The sequence below is a fragment of the Salvelinus namaycush genome, chromosome 23 (assembly GCF_016432855.1).
Source record: "Salvelinus namaycush isolate Seneca chromosome 23, SaNama_1.0, whole genome shotgun sequence".
NCBI classification, from domain to species: Eukaryota; Metazoa; Chordata; class Actinopteri; order Salmoniformes; family Salmonidae; genus Salvelinus; species Salvelinus namaycush.
The window spans coordinates 1560309-1575395 of NC_052329.1; the positions used below are offsets into that span (position 1 = coordinate 1560309).

General features: G+C 41.7%; 1 protein-coding gene across 1 annotated transcript in view; it reads left to right on the forward strand.

Annotated features, from left to right (window-relative positions):
• The window catches only part of LOC120018906 (teneurin-4-like), a gene marked incomplete at its 5' end in the record, with an annotated part of 135502 nt that overhangs the window by 118950 nt on the left and 1465 nt on the right, over positions 1-15087 (forward strand). The gene's annotated exons all lie outside the window — the stretch shown is intronic.

Here is a 15087-nt window from a genome sequence, read left to right on the forward strand (position 1 = left end):
AGCCCTGTGTCTCTAACCCTATTCCCTATATAGAGCCATGTGTCTCTAACCCTATTCCCTATATAGAGCCATGTGTCTCTAACCCTATTCCCTATATAGAGCCCTGTGTCTCTAACCCTATTCCCTATATAGAGCCCTGTGTCTCTAACCCTATTCCCTATATAGAGCCCTGTGTCTCTAACCCTATTCCCTATATAGAGCCATGTGTCTCTAACCCTATTCCCCATATAGAGCCCTGTGTCTCTAACCCTATTCCCTATATAGAGCCCTGTGTCTCTAACCCTATTCCCTATATAGAGCCCTGTGTCTCTAACCCTATTCCCCATATAGAGCCCTGTGTCTCTAACCCTATTCCCTATATAGAGCCCTGTGTCTCTAACCCTGTTCCCTATATAGAGCCCTGTGTCTCTAACCCTATTCCCTATATAGAGCCATGTGTCTCTAACCCTACTCCCTATATAGAGCCCTCTGGGCCCTGTGTCTCTAACCCTATTCCCTATATAGAGCCCTGTGTCTCTAACCCTATTCCCTATATAGAGCCATGTGTCTCTAACCCTATTCCCTATATAGAGCCCTGTGTCTCTAACCCTATTCCCTATATAGAGCCCTGTGTCTCTAACCCTATTCCCTATATAGAGCCCTGTGTCCCCTAACCCTGTTCCCTATATAGAGCCCTGTGTCCCCTAACCCTATTCCCTATATAGAGCCCTGTGTCTCTAACCCTATTCCCTATATAGAGCCCTGTATCTCTAACCCTATTCCCTATATAGAGCCCTGTGTCTCTAACCCTATTCCCTATATAGAGCCCTCTGGGCCCTGTGTCTCTAACCCTATTCCCTATATAGAGCCCTCTGGGCCCTGTGTCTCTAACCCTATTCCCTATATAGAGCCCTGTGTCTCTAACCCTATTCCCTATATAGAGCCCTGTGTCTCTAACCCTGTTCCCTATATAGAGCCCTGTGTCCCCTAACCCTATTCCCTATATAGAGCCCTGTGTCTCTAACCCTGTTCCCTATATAGAGCCCTGTGTCTCTAACCCTATTCCCTATATAGAGCCCTGTGTCTCTAACCCTATTCCCTATATAGAGCCCTGTGTCTCTAACCCTGTTCCCTATATAGAGCCCTGTGTCTCTAACCCTATTCCCTATATAGAGCCCTATGTCTCTAACCCTATTCCCTATATAGAGCCCTATGTCCCCTAACCCTGTTCCCTATATAGGGCCCGGTGTCTCTAACCCTATTCCCTATATAGAGCCCTGTGTCTCTAACCCTATTCCCTATATAGAGCCCTGTGTCTCTAACCCTATTCCCTATATAGAGCCATGTGTCTCTAACCCTATTCCCTATATAGAGCCCTGTGTCTCTAACCCTGTTCCCTATATAGAGCCCTGTGTCTCTAACCCTATTCCCTATATAGAGCCCTGTGTCTCTAACCCTATTCCCTATATAGAGCCCTGTGTCTCTAACCCTATTCCCTATATAGAGCCCTGTGTCTCTAACCCTATTCCCTATATAGAGCCCTGTGTCTCTAACCCTATTCCCTATATAGAGCCCTGTGTCCCCTAACCCTATTCCCTATATAGAGCCCTGTGTCTCTAACCCTATTCCCTATATAGAGCCCTGTGTCTCTAACCCTATTCCCTATATAGAGCCATGTGTCTCTAACCCTATTCCCTATATAGAGCCCTGTGTCTCTAACCCTATTCCATATATAGAGCCCTGTGTCTCTAACCCTATTCCCTATATAGAGCCCTGTGTCTCTAACCCTATTCCCTATATAGAGCCCTGTGTCTCTAACCCTATTCCCTATATAGAGCCCTGTGTCTCTAACCCTGTTCCCTATATAGAGCCATGTGTCTCTAACCCTATTCCCTATATAGAGCCCTGTGTCTCTAACCCTATTCCCTATATAGAGCCCTGTGTCTCTAACCCTATTCCCTATATAGAGCCCTGTGTCTCTAACCCTATTCCCTATATAGAGCCCTGTGTCTCTAACCCTATTCCCTATATAGAGCCCTGTGTCTCTAACCATATTCCCTATATAGAGCCCTGTGTCTCTAACCCTATTCCCTATATAGAGCCCTGTGTCTCTAACCCTATTCCCTATATAGAGCCCTATAACCCCTAACCCTGTTCCCTATATAGAGCCCTGTGTCTCTAACCCTATTCCCTATATAGAGCCCTGTGTCTCTAACCCTATTCCCTATATAGAGCCCCTGTGTCTCTAACCCTATTCCCTGTATAGAGCCCTGTGTCTCTAACCCTGTTCCCCATATAGAGCCCTGTGTCTCTAACCCTATTCCCTATATAGAGCCCTGTGTCTCTAACCCTATTCCCTATATAGAGCCCTGTGTCTCTAACCCTGTTCCCTATATAGAGCCCTGTGTCTCTAACCCTATTCCCTATATAGAGCCCTGTGTCTCTAACCCTATTCCCTATATAGAGCCCTGTGTCTCTAACCCTGTTCCCTATATAGAGCCCTGTGTCTCTAACCCTATTCCCTATATAGAGCCCTGTGTCTCTAACCCTATTCCCTATATAGAGCCCTGTGTCTCTAACCCTATTCCCTATATAGAGCCCTGTGTCTCTAACCCTATTCCCTATATAGAGCCCTGTGTCTCTAACCCTATTCCCTATATAGAGCCCTGTGTCTCTAACCCTATTCCCTATATAGAGCCCTCTGGGCCATGTGTCTCTAACCCTATTTCCTATATAGAGCCCTGTGTCTCTAACCCTATTCCCTATATAGAGCCCTGTGTCTCTAACCCTGTTCCCTATATAGAGCCCTGTGTCTCTAACCCTATTCCCTATATAGAGCCCTGTGTCTCTAACCCTATTCCCTATATAGAGCCATGTGTCTCTAACCCTATTCCCTATATAGAGCCCTGTGTCTCTAACCATATTCCCTATATAGAGCCCTGTGTCTCTAACCCTGTTCCCTATATAGAGCCCTGTGTCTCTAACCCTATTCCCTATATAGAGCCCTGTGTCTCTAACCCTATTCCCTATATAGAGCCCTGTGTCTCTAACCCTATTCCCTATATAGAGCCCTGTGTCTCTAACCCTGTTCCCTATATAGAGCCCTGTGTCTCTAACCCTGTTCCCTATATAGAGCCCTGTGTCTCTAACCCTATTCCCTATATAGAGCCCTGTGTCTCTAACCCTATTCCCTATATAGAGCCCTGTGTCTCTAACCCTATTCCCTATATAGAGCCCTGTGTCTCTAACCCTATTCCCTATATAGAGCCCTGTGTCTCTAACCCTATTCCCTATATAGAGCCCTGTGTCCCCTACCCCTATTCCCTATATAGAGCCCTGTGTCTCTAACCCTATTCCCTATATAGAGCCATGTGTCTCTAACCCTATTCCCTATATAGAGCCCTGTGTCTCTAACCCTATTCCCTATATAGAGCCCTGTGTCTCTAACCCTATTCCCTATATAGAGCCCTGTGTCTCTAACCCTATTCCCTATATAGAGCCCTGTGTCTCTAACCCTATTCCCTATATAGAGCCCTCTGGGCCATGTGTCACTAACCCTATTCCCTATATAGAGCCCTGTGTCTCTAACCCTATTCCCTATATAGAGCCCTGTGTCTCTAACCCTGTTCCCTATATAGAGCCCTGTGTCTCTAACCCTATTCCCTATATAGAGCCCTGTGTCTCTAACCCTGTTCCCTATATAGAGCCCTGTGTCTCTAACCCTATTCCCTATATAGAGCCCTGTGTCTCTAACCCTATTCCCTATATAGAGCCCTGTGTCTCTAACCCTATTCCCTATATAGAGCCATGTGTCTCTAACCCTATTCCCTATATAGAGCCCTGTGTCTCTAACCATATTCCCTATATAGAGCCCTGTGTCTCTAACCCTGTTCCCTATATAGAGCCCTGTGTCTCTAACCCTATTCCCTATATAGAGCCCTGTGTCTCTAACCCTATTCCCTATATAGAGCCCTCTGGGCCCTGTGTCTCTAACCCTGTTCCCTATATAGAGCCCTCTGGGCCCTGTGTCTCTAACCCTATTCCCTATATAGAGCCCTCTGGGCCCTGTGTCTCTAACCCTATTCCCTATATAGAGCCCTGTGTCTCTAACCCTATTCCCTATATAGAGCCCTGTGTCTCTAACCCTATTCCCTATATAGAGCCCTGTGTCTCTAACCCTATTCCCTATATAGAGCCCTGTGTCTCTAACCCTATTCCCTATATAGGGCCCTGTGTCTCTAACCCTATTCCCTATATAGAGCCCTGTGTCTCTAACCCTATTCCCTATATAGAGCCCTGTGTCTCTAACCCTATTCCCTATATAGAGCCCTGTGTCTCTAACCCTATTCCCTATATAGAGCCCTGTGTCTCTAACCCTATTCCCTATATAGAGCCCTCTGGGCCCTGTATTAGTCCACCAAATAGGGACTACTCTGCCACTACTCAGTACCTTGATACCCTGAGGTTTTGCTGCATGCCATGACCAATTCATTCCCATCCAGTAATATTGACATGGCTACGGTGATGTGAGTCCTGTGGGATACATTTTTCCTATCTGCCCCCCCCCCCCCCCCCCCCGAGAACAACGTCCTCTGTGTGTGTGTGTGTGTGTGTGTGTGTGTGTGTGTGTGTGTGTGTGTGTGTGTGTGTGTGTGTGTGTGTGTGTGTGTGTGTGTGTGTGTGTGTGTGTGTGTGTGTGTGTGTGTGTGTGTGTGTGTGTGTGTGTGTGTGTGTGTGCACTCATGCGCAAATCTCCATGGGACTCTCCTCTCCTGTGTGCGTCCTCATATTTCTTCCCCCATGGGGAGTCTCTGAACCCAGCGCCCAGTGGTTCCTCCTTCAAGGCTGCCAGACAGACAGAATCACAAGCATTTCCATTTCAAATAGTATATATCTCCTATATATCTCCTATATAGTATCTCCTATATAGACTACAGTACCAGTCAAAGGTTTGGAACCACCTTCTCATTCAAGGTTTTTTCTTTATTTTTACTGTTTTCTACATTGTAGAATAATAGTGAAGACATCAAAACTATGAAATAACACATATGGAATCGTGTAGTAACCAAACAAGTGTTCAACCAAACAAGTGTTCAACAAATCCAATTATATTTTATATTTTAGATTCTTAAAAGTAGCCACCCTTTACCTTGATGACAGCTTTGCACACTCTTGGCATTCTCTCAACAAGCTTGATGAGGAATGCTTTTTCCAACAGTCTTGAAGGAGTTCCCGCATTTGCTGAGCACTTGTTGGCTGCTTGTCCTTTAGTCTGCAGTTTAACGCATCCCAAACCATCTCAATGTGGTTGAGGTCGTGTGATTGCGGAGGCCAGTTCATCTGATGCAGCACTCCATCACTCTCCTTCTTGGTCAAATAGCCCTTACACTGTCTGGAGGTGTGTTGGGTCATTGTCCTGTTGAAAAACAAATGATAGTCCCACTAAGTGTAAACCAGATGAGATGGTGTATCGCTGCAGAATGCTGTGGTAGCCATGCTGGTTAAGTGTACCTTGAATTCTAAATAAATCACTGACAGTGTCACCAGCACAGCACCCCCCACATCATCACACCTCCTCCTCCATGCTTCACGGTGGGAACCACACATGCGGATCTCATCCATTCACCTACTCTGCGTCTCACAAAGACACGGCGGTAGGAACATCAGACCAAAGGACAGATTTCCACTGGTCTAATGTCCATTGCGCATGTTTCTTGGCCCAAGCAAGTCTCTTCTTCTTATTGGTGTCCTTTAGTAGTGGTTTCTTTGCAGCAATTCGACCATGAAGGCCTGATTCACGCAGTCACCTCTGAACAGTTGATGTTGAGATGTGTCGGTTACTTGAACTCTGTGAAGCATTTTTTTGGGCTGCAATTTCTGAGGCTGGTAACTCTAATGAACGTATCCTCTGCAGCAGAGGTAACTCTGGGTCTGTCCTTTCCTGTGGCGGTCCTCATGAGAGCCAGTTTCATCATAGCACTTGATGGTTTTTGCGACCGCACTTGAAAAAACGTTCAAAGGTTTTGAAATTTTCAGAATTGACTGACCTTCATGTCTTAAGGTAATGATGTACTGTCATTTCTCTTTACTTATTTGAGCTGTCCTTGCCATAATATGGACTTGGTCTTATACCAAATAGGGCTATCTTCTGTATACCACCCCTACCTTGTCACAACACAACTGATTGACTCAAACGTATTAAGAAGGAAAGAAATTCCACAAATTAACTTTAAACATGGCACACCTATTAATTGAAATGCATTCCAGGTGACTACCGCATAAAGGTGGTTGAGAGAATGCCAAGAGTGTGCAAAGCTGTCATCAAGACAAAGGGTGGCTATTTGAAGAATATCAAATACAACATATAACATATATTTTGATATGTTTAACACTTCATTGGTTACTACATGATTACATATGTGTTATTTCATAGTTTTGATGTCTTCTATATAATAGTACATATAGTCTATATAATAGTATTTATCATCTATATAATAGTATATATAGTCTATATAATAGTACATGTAGTCTGTATAATAGTACATATCTTCTATATAGCCTATATGATAGTATATATACTGTGGACCAAAAACTGTGGCCCATATCTGTTAGTTGCACGCAAAGAACATTTAAATCGATATTTACAGTTGAAGTCAGAAGTTTACATACACTTAGGTTGGAGTCATTAAAACTCGTTTTTCAACCACTCCACAAATTTCTTGATAACAAACTATAGTTTTGGCAAGTCGGTTAGGACGTCTACTTTGTGCATGACACAAGTAATTTTCCCAACAATTGTTTACAGACAGATTATTTCACTTATTATTCACTGTATCACAATTCCAGTGGGTCAGAAGTTTACATACACTAAGTTGACTTTGCCTTTAAACAGCTTGGAAAATTCCAGAAAATTATGTCATGGCTTTAGAAGCTTCTGATAGGCGAATTGACATGATTTGAGTCAATTGGAGGTGTACCTGTGGATGTATTTCAAGGTCTACCTTCAAACTCCAATGCCTCTTTGCTTGACATCATGGGAAAATCAAAAGAAATCAGCCAAGTCCTCAGAAAAATAAATTGTAGACCTCCACAAGTCTGGTTCATCCTTGGGAGCAATTTCCAAACGCCTGAAGGTACCACGTTCATCTGTACAAACAATAGTACGCAAGTATAAACACCATGGGACCACGCAGCTGTCATACCGCTCAGGAAGGAGACGCGTTCTGTCTCCTAGAGATGAACGTACTTTGGTGCAAAAAGTGCAAATCAATCCCAGAACAACAGCAAAGGACCTTGTGAAGATGCTGGAGGAAACCTGTACAAAAGTATCTATATCCACAGTAAAACGAGTCCTATATCGACAAAACCTGAAAGGCCGCTCAGCAAGGAAGAAGCCACTGCTCCAAAAACCGCCATAAAAAAGCCAGACTACGGTTTGCAACTGCACATGAGGACAAAGATGGTACTTTTTGGAGAAATGTCCTCTGGTCTGATGAATCAAAAATTGAACTGTTTGGCCGTAATGACAATCGTTATGTTTGGAGGAAAAAGGGGGAGGCTTGCTAGCCAAAGAATACCATCCCAACCGTGAAGCACGGGGTGGCAGCATCATGTTGTGGGGGTGCTTTGCTGCAGGAGGGTCTGGTGCACTTCACAAAATGTATGGCATCATGAGGATGGAAAATGATGTGGATATATTGAAGCAACATCTCAAGACATCAGTCAGGAAGTTAAAGCTTGGTCACAAATGGGTCTTCCAAATGGACAATGACCCCAAGCATACTTCCAAAGTTGTGGCAAAAGAGCTTAAGGACAACAAAGTCAAGGTATTGGAGTGGCCATCACAAAGCCCTGACCTCAATCCTATAGAACATTTGTGGGAAGAACTGAAAGTGTGTGTGAGCAAGGAGGCCTACAAACCTGACTCAGTTAAATCAGCTCTGTCAGGAGGAATGGGCCAAAATTCACCCATCTTATTGTGGGAAGCTTGTGGAAGGCTACCCGAAACGTTTGACCCAAGTTAAACAATTTAAAGGCAATGCTACCAAATACTAATTGAGTGTATGTACACTTCTGACCCACTGGGAATGTGATGAAAGAAATAAAAGCTGAAATATATCATTCTCTCTACTATTCTTCTGACATTTCACATTCTTATAATAAAGTGGTGATCCTAACTGACCTAAGACAGGGAATTTTTACTCTGATTAAATGTCAGGAATTGTGAAAAATTGAGTTTAAATGTATTTAGCTAAGACGAATGTAAACTTCTGACTTCAACTGTATCTTCTATATAGTAGTATCTATCTTCTCTATAATAGTATATATCTTCTGTATAATAGTATCTATCTTCTATATAGTAGTATATATCTTCTATATAGTAGTATATATCTTCTATATAGTAGTATCTATCTTCTCTATAATAGTATATATCTTCTATATAGTAGTATCTATCTTCTCTATAATAGTATATATCTTCTATATAGTAGTATATATCTTCTCTATAATAGTATATGTCTTCTATATAATAGTATCTATATTCTCTATAATAGTATATATCTTCTATATAGTAGTATCTATCTTCTCTATAATAGTATATGTCTTCTAGATAATAGTATATATCTTCTATATAGTAGTATATATCTTCTAGATAATAGTATATATCTTCTATATAGTAGTATATATCTTCTAGATAATAGTATATATCTTCTATATAGTAGTATATATCTTCTATGTAGTAGTATATATCTTCTATATAGTAGTATATATCTTCTATATAGTAGTATATATCTTCTATATAGTAGTATATATCTTCTAGATAATAGTATATATCTTCTATGTAGTAGTATATATCTTCTAGATAATAGTATATATCTTCTATGTAGTAGTATATATCTTCTAGATAATAGTATATATCTTCTATGTAGTAGTATATGTCTTCTAGATAATAGTATATATCTTCTAAATAGTAGTATATATCTTCTAGATAATAGTATATATCTTCTATATAGTAGTATATATCTTCTAGATAATAGTATATATCTTCTATGTAGTAGTATATATCTTCTAGATAATAGTATATGTCTTCTATATAGTAATATATATCTTCTAGATAATAGTATATATCTTCTATGTAGTAGTATATATCTTCTAGATAATAGTATATATCTTCTATGTAGTAGTATATATCTTCTAGATAATAGTATATATCTTCTATATAGTAGTATCTATCTTCTATATAGTAGTATCTATCTTCTATGTAGTAGTAGATATCCTCTTCCTCTTCTTCATTGTTTTCTTCCTAAAAGGGAAGGGGAGATGGATGGAATAAGTGCATACAGTTTGTAGGAGAGGATAGGTATATTTACAAACACATTTCTGAGGTGGAAAACTGCAAAAATGTGTGATGAACCTCACAAACAAGCAGTGGATATTTACCTGTCTGTGTTTAAGAGCTGTCTGCAAATCATTGTCCTCCAAAAGCCAGGCAGCTAACTATCAACAACCATTATTCACCCCTTCTGTTGAAACCACATAATGGTTTTAATTTCCCAGCCTCACAAATTATTGCTATTTGTGAATATCACCATGGGGATTGGGTTATTTTAAATCTGAGAGAGAGAGAGAGTTCACTGATCACAATACTAGACTGTTACCTGGGTCGTTCCATGAAATTAGTACCTTTTGCGTCCCTTTGATATTTTGAGAAGACATTGTGCACCAATATTGAATTTTAAATGCCTGGTATATTAAATGAAGTGCCCTTTAATGTTGACCACTTTAAATTAATAAAGCCTTGTCAAAGTGGCAACCTTCAGACATGTCCCTCCTTCTGTGTCTTCTAGGAATATTTTCACCCACATAACCCCAACATTTTCTCCCAAGTTTTCACCATCTTTGTAAAGCCATAGTTATTCTAGTTGCTTTGACAAAGTCAGTCCGGCAGGTAGCCTAGCGGTTAGAGGAGGCAGGTAGCTTAGCGGTTGGAGCGTTGGGCCAGTAACCGAAAGGTTGCCAGATTGAATCCGGCGAGCTGACAAGGTAAAAATCTGTCGTTCTGCCCCTGAACAAGGCAGTTAACCCACTGTTCCTAGGACGTCATTGTAAATAAGAATTTGTTCTTAACTGACTTGCCTAGTTAAATAAACATGTATTTTTTTTCTTCCTGAAAATGATTTATTTAATGTGATTAGTGATTCATAAAAAATGTATCATAATAAAGCTGTCCTTCATTTTTTTTTTAAAGCCCAGTGTAGTCAAAAATGTTCCCTCAGAACAGCCTCAAATCGTCATGGCATGGACTACAAGGTGTCGAAAGCGTTTCCCAGGGATGCTGGCCCATGTTGACTCCAATGCTTCCCACAGTTGTGTCAAGTTGGTTGGATGTCCTTTGGATGGAGGACCATTTTTGATACACACAGGAAACTGTTGAGTGTGAAAAACCCAGCAGCGTTGCAGTTCTTGACACAATACCATACCCCTGTTCAAAGGCACTTAAATATTTTGTCTTGCCCATTCACCCTCTGAATGGCACACATACACAATCCACGTCTCAAGGCTTAAAAATCTTTATTTCACTTGTCTCCTTCCCTTTATCTACACTGATTGAAGTGGATTTAACAAGAGACATCATCAATAAGGGAACATAACTTTCACCTGGATTCACCTGGTCAGTCTGTCATGGAAAGAGCAGGTGTTCTTAATGTTTTGTACACTCAGTGTATGTATTTCCACACTATGAGGTTGGAATAATACTGTTAAGTTGTGAAAATGATGATAATGGCTTTTAGCAGGGGTGTGGACTCGAGTCACATGACTTGGACTCGAGTCTGACTCAAGTCACAAATTTGATGACTTGAAACGTGACTTGATAGAAAAGAAAATAACTTGAGACTTGACTTTTCCTTGAGACCGATGACTTGACATTCTGGCCAGGTTTTGTAATGTTTTGTCACTCATTTTGTGGCACAGAGTCTCCACGCAGTCAGAGACGGTATCACACTGATTGGCTAGTGACACGCACACTCGGCCCTCTGATTGGACCAGCGAACTGTCAATCAACTCAGGTCGGGTGAGCTAGCAGGGGGGTTGAAAGTGTGAAACTGAATAGGAAAGATATTTATTTGAAAAGGCTACATATAGCATCCGATTTGTATTTTATATTTATCCCTTTGCTTATTTGATCTGGTCACTAACATAGGCAGATGCATATAAACTGGGTATGTCAATCAGTTTAACACCAACTATTTAAAATGGGTCACAAAGAACAAGATGCTTATGTCTCCACCCTAACAATAAGAGTCGGGAGGATGCGTGACAAGTTTAAGCCATAGGGGTTATTGTGGACAGCTTTTGGCGGGAGTGAAACCTCTTGTTTCGCCTCTTCCTCTGTAGAGAGCGCATCGATGCAACTGCAGTGAACAGCGGGGCTTTTTCTCAACACATTGCAGAGGATGGCTGTGCTAAGATGGCTTTGGCTCGGTAACTGCTGTTTGACATGAAACTCAACTAGAGGTTTAATCCCCGGTGCTGAGCTAGTTTGTAGCAGCTAATTGTTGTATGTTTTTTGCAGAATGTTCAGTCTCCTATTGACTGAGGTGAATGTTCAGTCTCCTATTGACTGAGGTGAATGTTCAGTCTCCTATTGACTGAGGTGAATGTTCAGTCTCCTATTGACTGAGGTGAATGTTCAGTCTCCTATTGACTGAGGTGAATGTTCAGTCTCCTATTGACTGAGGTGAATGTTAAGTCTCCTATTGACTGAGGTGAATGTTCAGTCTCCTATTGACTGAGGTGAATGTTCAGTCTCCTATTGACTGAGGTGAATGTTCAGTCTCCTATTGACTGAGGTGAATGTTCAGTCTCCTATTGACTGAGGTGAATGTTCAGTCTCCTATTGACTGAGGTGAATGTTCAGTCTCCTATTGACTGAGGTGAATGTTAAGTCCCCTATTGACTGAGGTGAATGTTCAGTCTCCTATTGACTGAGGTGAATGTTAAGTCTCCTATTGACTGAGGTGAATGTTCAGTCCCCTATTGACTGAGGTGAATGTTCAGTCTCCTATTGACTGAGGTGAATGTTAAGTCCCCTATTGACTGAGGTGAATGTTCAGTCTCCTATTGACTGAGGTGAATGTTCAGTCTCCTATTGACTGAGGTGAATGTTAAGTCTCCTATTGACTGAGGTGAATGTTCAGTCTCCTATTGACTGAGGTGAATGTTCAGTCTCCTATTGACTGAGGTGAATGTTCAGTCCCCTATTGACTGAGGTGAATGTTCAGTCTCCTATTGACTGAGGTGAATGTTCAGTCTCCTATTGACTGAGGTGAATGTTCAGTCCCCTATTGACTGAGGTGAATGTTCAGTCTCCTATTGACTGAGGTGAATGTTCAGTCCCCTATTGACTGAGGTGAATGTTCAGTCTCCTATTGACTGAGGTGAATGTTCAGTCTCCTATTGACTGAGGTAAATGTTCAGTCCCCTATTGACTTAGGTGAATGTTCAGTCCCCTATTGACTGAGGTGAATGTTCAGTCCCCTATTGACTGAGGTGAATGTTCAGTCTCCTATTGACTGAGGTGAATGTTCAGTCTCCTATTGACTGAGGTGAATGTTCACTCATGCCGCCAAACATACCATCGTAAAACTGACTATCCTACCGATCCTTGACTTCGACGATGTCATTTACAAAATAGCCCCCAACACTCTACTCAGCAAACTGCATGCAGTCTATCACAGTGCCCTCCGTTTTGTCACCAAAGCCTCTTATACCACCCACCACTGCGACCTCTAGTCGGCTGGCTCTCGCTACATATTCGTCGCCAAACCCACTGGCTCCAGGTCATCTATAAGTCTGAGATAAGCCCCGCCTTATCTCAGTTCACTGGTCACCATAGCAACACCACTCGTAGCACGTGCTCCAGCAGGTATATTTCACTGGTCATCCCCAAAGCCAATTCCTCCTTTGGCTGCCTTTCCTTCCAGTTCTCTGCTGCCAATGACTGGAACGAATTGCAAAAATCACTGAAGCTGGAGACTTATATCTCCCTCACTAACTTTAAGCACCAGCTGTCAGAGCAGCTTACCGATCACTGCACCTGTACACAGCCCATCTGTAAATAGCACACCCAACTACCTCATCCCCATATTGTTATTTATCCTCTTGCTCTTTTGCACCCCAGTATCTCTACTTGCACATCATCATCTGCACATCTATCACTCCAGTGTTAATGATAAATTGTAATTATTTCATCTCTATGGCCTATTTATTGCCTTACCTCCCTACTCTTCTACATTTACACACACTGTACATAGATGTTTCTATTTTTCTTTTAGCTGGTTTAAGATGAAAGAAGTAGATTTAGGCTGTTACTTTAATAGGCACTTACTACAGTCATATTTTTATTTAACCTCTTCAGATGGGAAAACGTGTTTTTTATTAAATTGATAATGTGCTCTTTATGAAAGAATGTTACAATTTGGTGAAATAAAACAGGGGTTTTTCACCACGTTAAATGACCCAAAAGGGGACTCATTTCGTTGGAAGACCCACCTGCTCATACCCCGTGGAATCTTAGCTTGGTCTTTCAAACACAAAACCTAGTTATTTGCACCATAGGAGTTGGCAATACGGCACAAACAGATCTGGGACCAGGCTAGAAGTTTCTACTGCTGGTAATCTGTTGGAACTGAGAAGGAATTAACAGATCTGGGACCAGGCTAGAAGTATCTACTGCTGGTAATCTGTTGGAATTGAGAAGGAATTAGGAGATAAATCAGTCATGCTGGTGTGTTAGACAGACTGGTCATATGAGAGAGACAGAGAGAGAGACAAACTGGTCATATGAGAGAGAGAGAGAGAGAGAGAGAGAGAGACAGACTGATCATATGAGAGAGACAGAGAGAGAGAGAGAGAGAGAGAGACAGACTGATCATATGAGAGAGACAGAGAGAGAGAGAGAGAGACAGACTGATCATATGAGAGAGAGAGAGAGAGAGAGAGAGAGAGAGAGAGAGAGAGACAGACTGATCATATGAGAGAGAGAGAGAGAGAGAGAGAGAGAGAGAGACAGACTGATCATATGAGAGAGAGAGAGAGAGAGAGAGAGAGAGAGAGAGAGAGAGAGAGACAGACTGGTCATATGAGAGAGAGAGAGAGAGAGAGACAGAGAGAGAGACAAACTGGTCATATGAGAGAGAGAGAGAGAGAGAGAGAGAGAGAGAGAGAGAGACAGACTGGTCATATGAGAGAGAGAGAGAGAGAGAGAGAGAGAGAGAGAGAGAGAGAGAGAGAGAGAGAGAGAGAGAGAGAGAGAGAGAGACTGCATGCAGAATTCTGCAAAAATATCCTCAGTGTACAATTTAAAACATTAAATAACGCAGAGCAGAATTAGGCCGATACCCGCTAATTATCAAAATCCAGAAAAGAGCCATTAAATTCTGACCACTGTGACTGACCCAAATTTAAGGAAAGCTTTGACTATGTACAGAGTCAGTGAGCATAGCCTTGCTATTGAGAAAGGTCGCCATAGGCAGACATGGCTCTCAAGAGAAGACAGGCTATGTGCATACTGCAAAAAATGAGGTGGAAACTGAGCTGCACTTCCTGACCTCCTGACAAATGTATGACCATATTAGAGACACATATTTCCCTCAGATTACACAGACCCACAAAGAGAGAGAGAGACTGATCGTATGAGAGAGACAGAGAGAGAGACAGACTGATCATATGAGAGAGACAGAGAGAGAGAGACTGATCATATGAGAGAGACAGAGAGAGAGAGAGACTGATCATATGAGAGAGACAGAGAGAGAGACAGACTGATTTTATGAGGGAGACACAGAGAGAGAGAGAGTTTGAGTTTTTATAAAACCTTTATTTTATACTCAAGTATTAACACAAATAATGCCACACTGCCTTTTCAGAAATTGAACAACAAATGTGTCGTTCTTAAATAAACATTTTTTTTTAAATGCAATACATAAAAAAACATTTACATTCAACTTATTTCATCAACAAAAAATAGTTTCCCCTCCTCCACACTAAGCTCCTTCATAAGTCCATAAGCCCACTTCTCCTCCAGCAATGGCAGATCTTTTACAGCCGAGA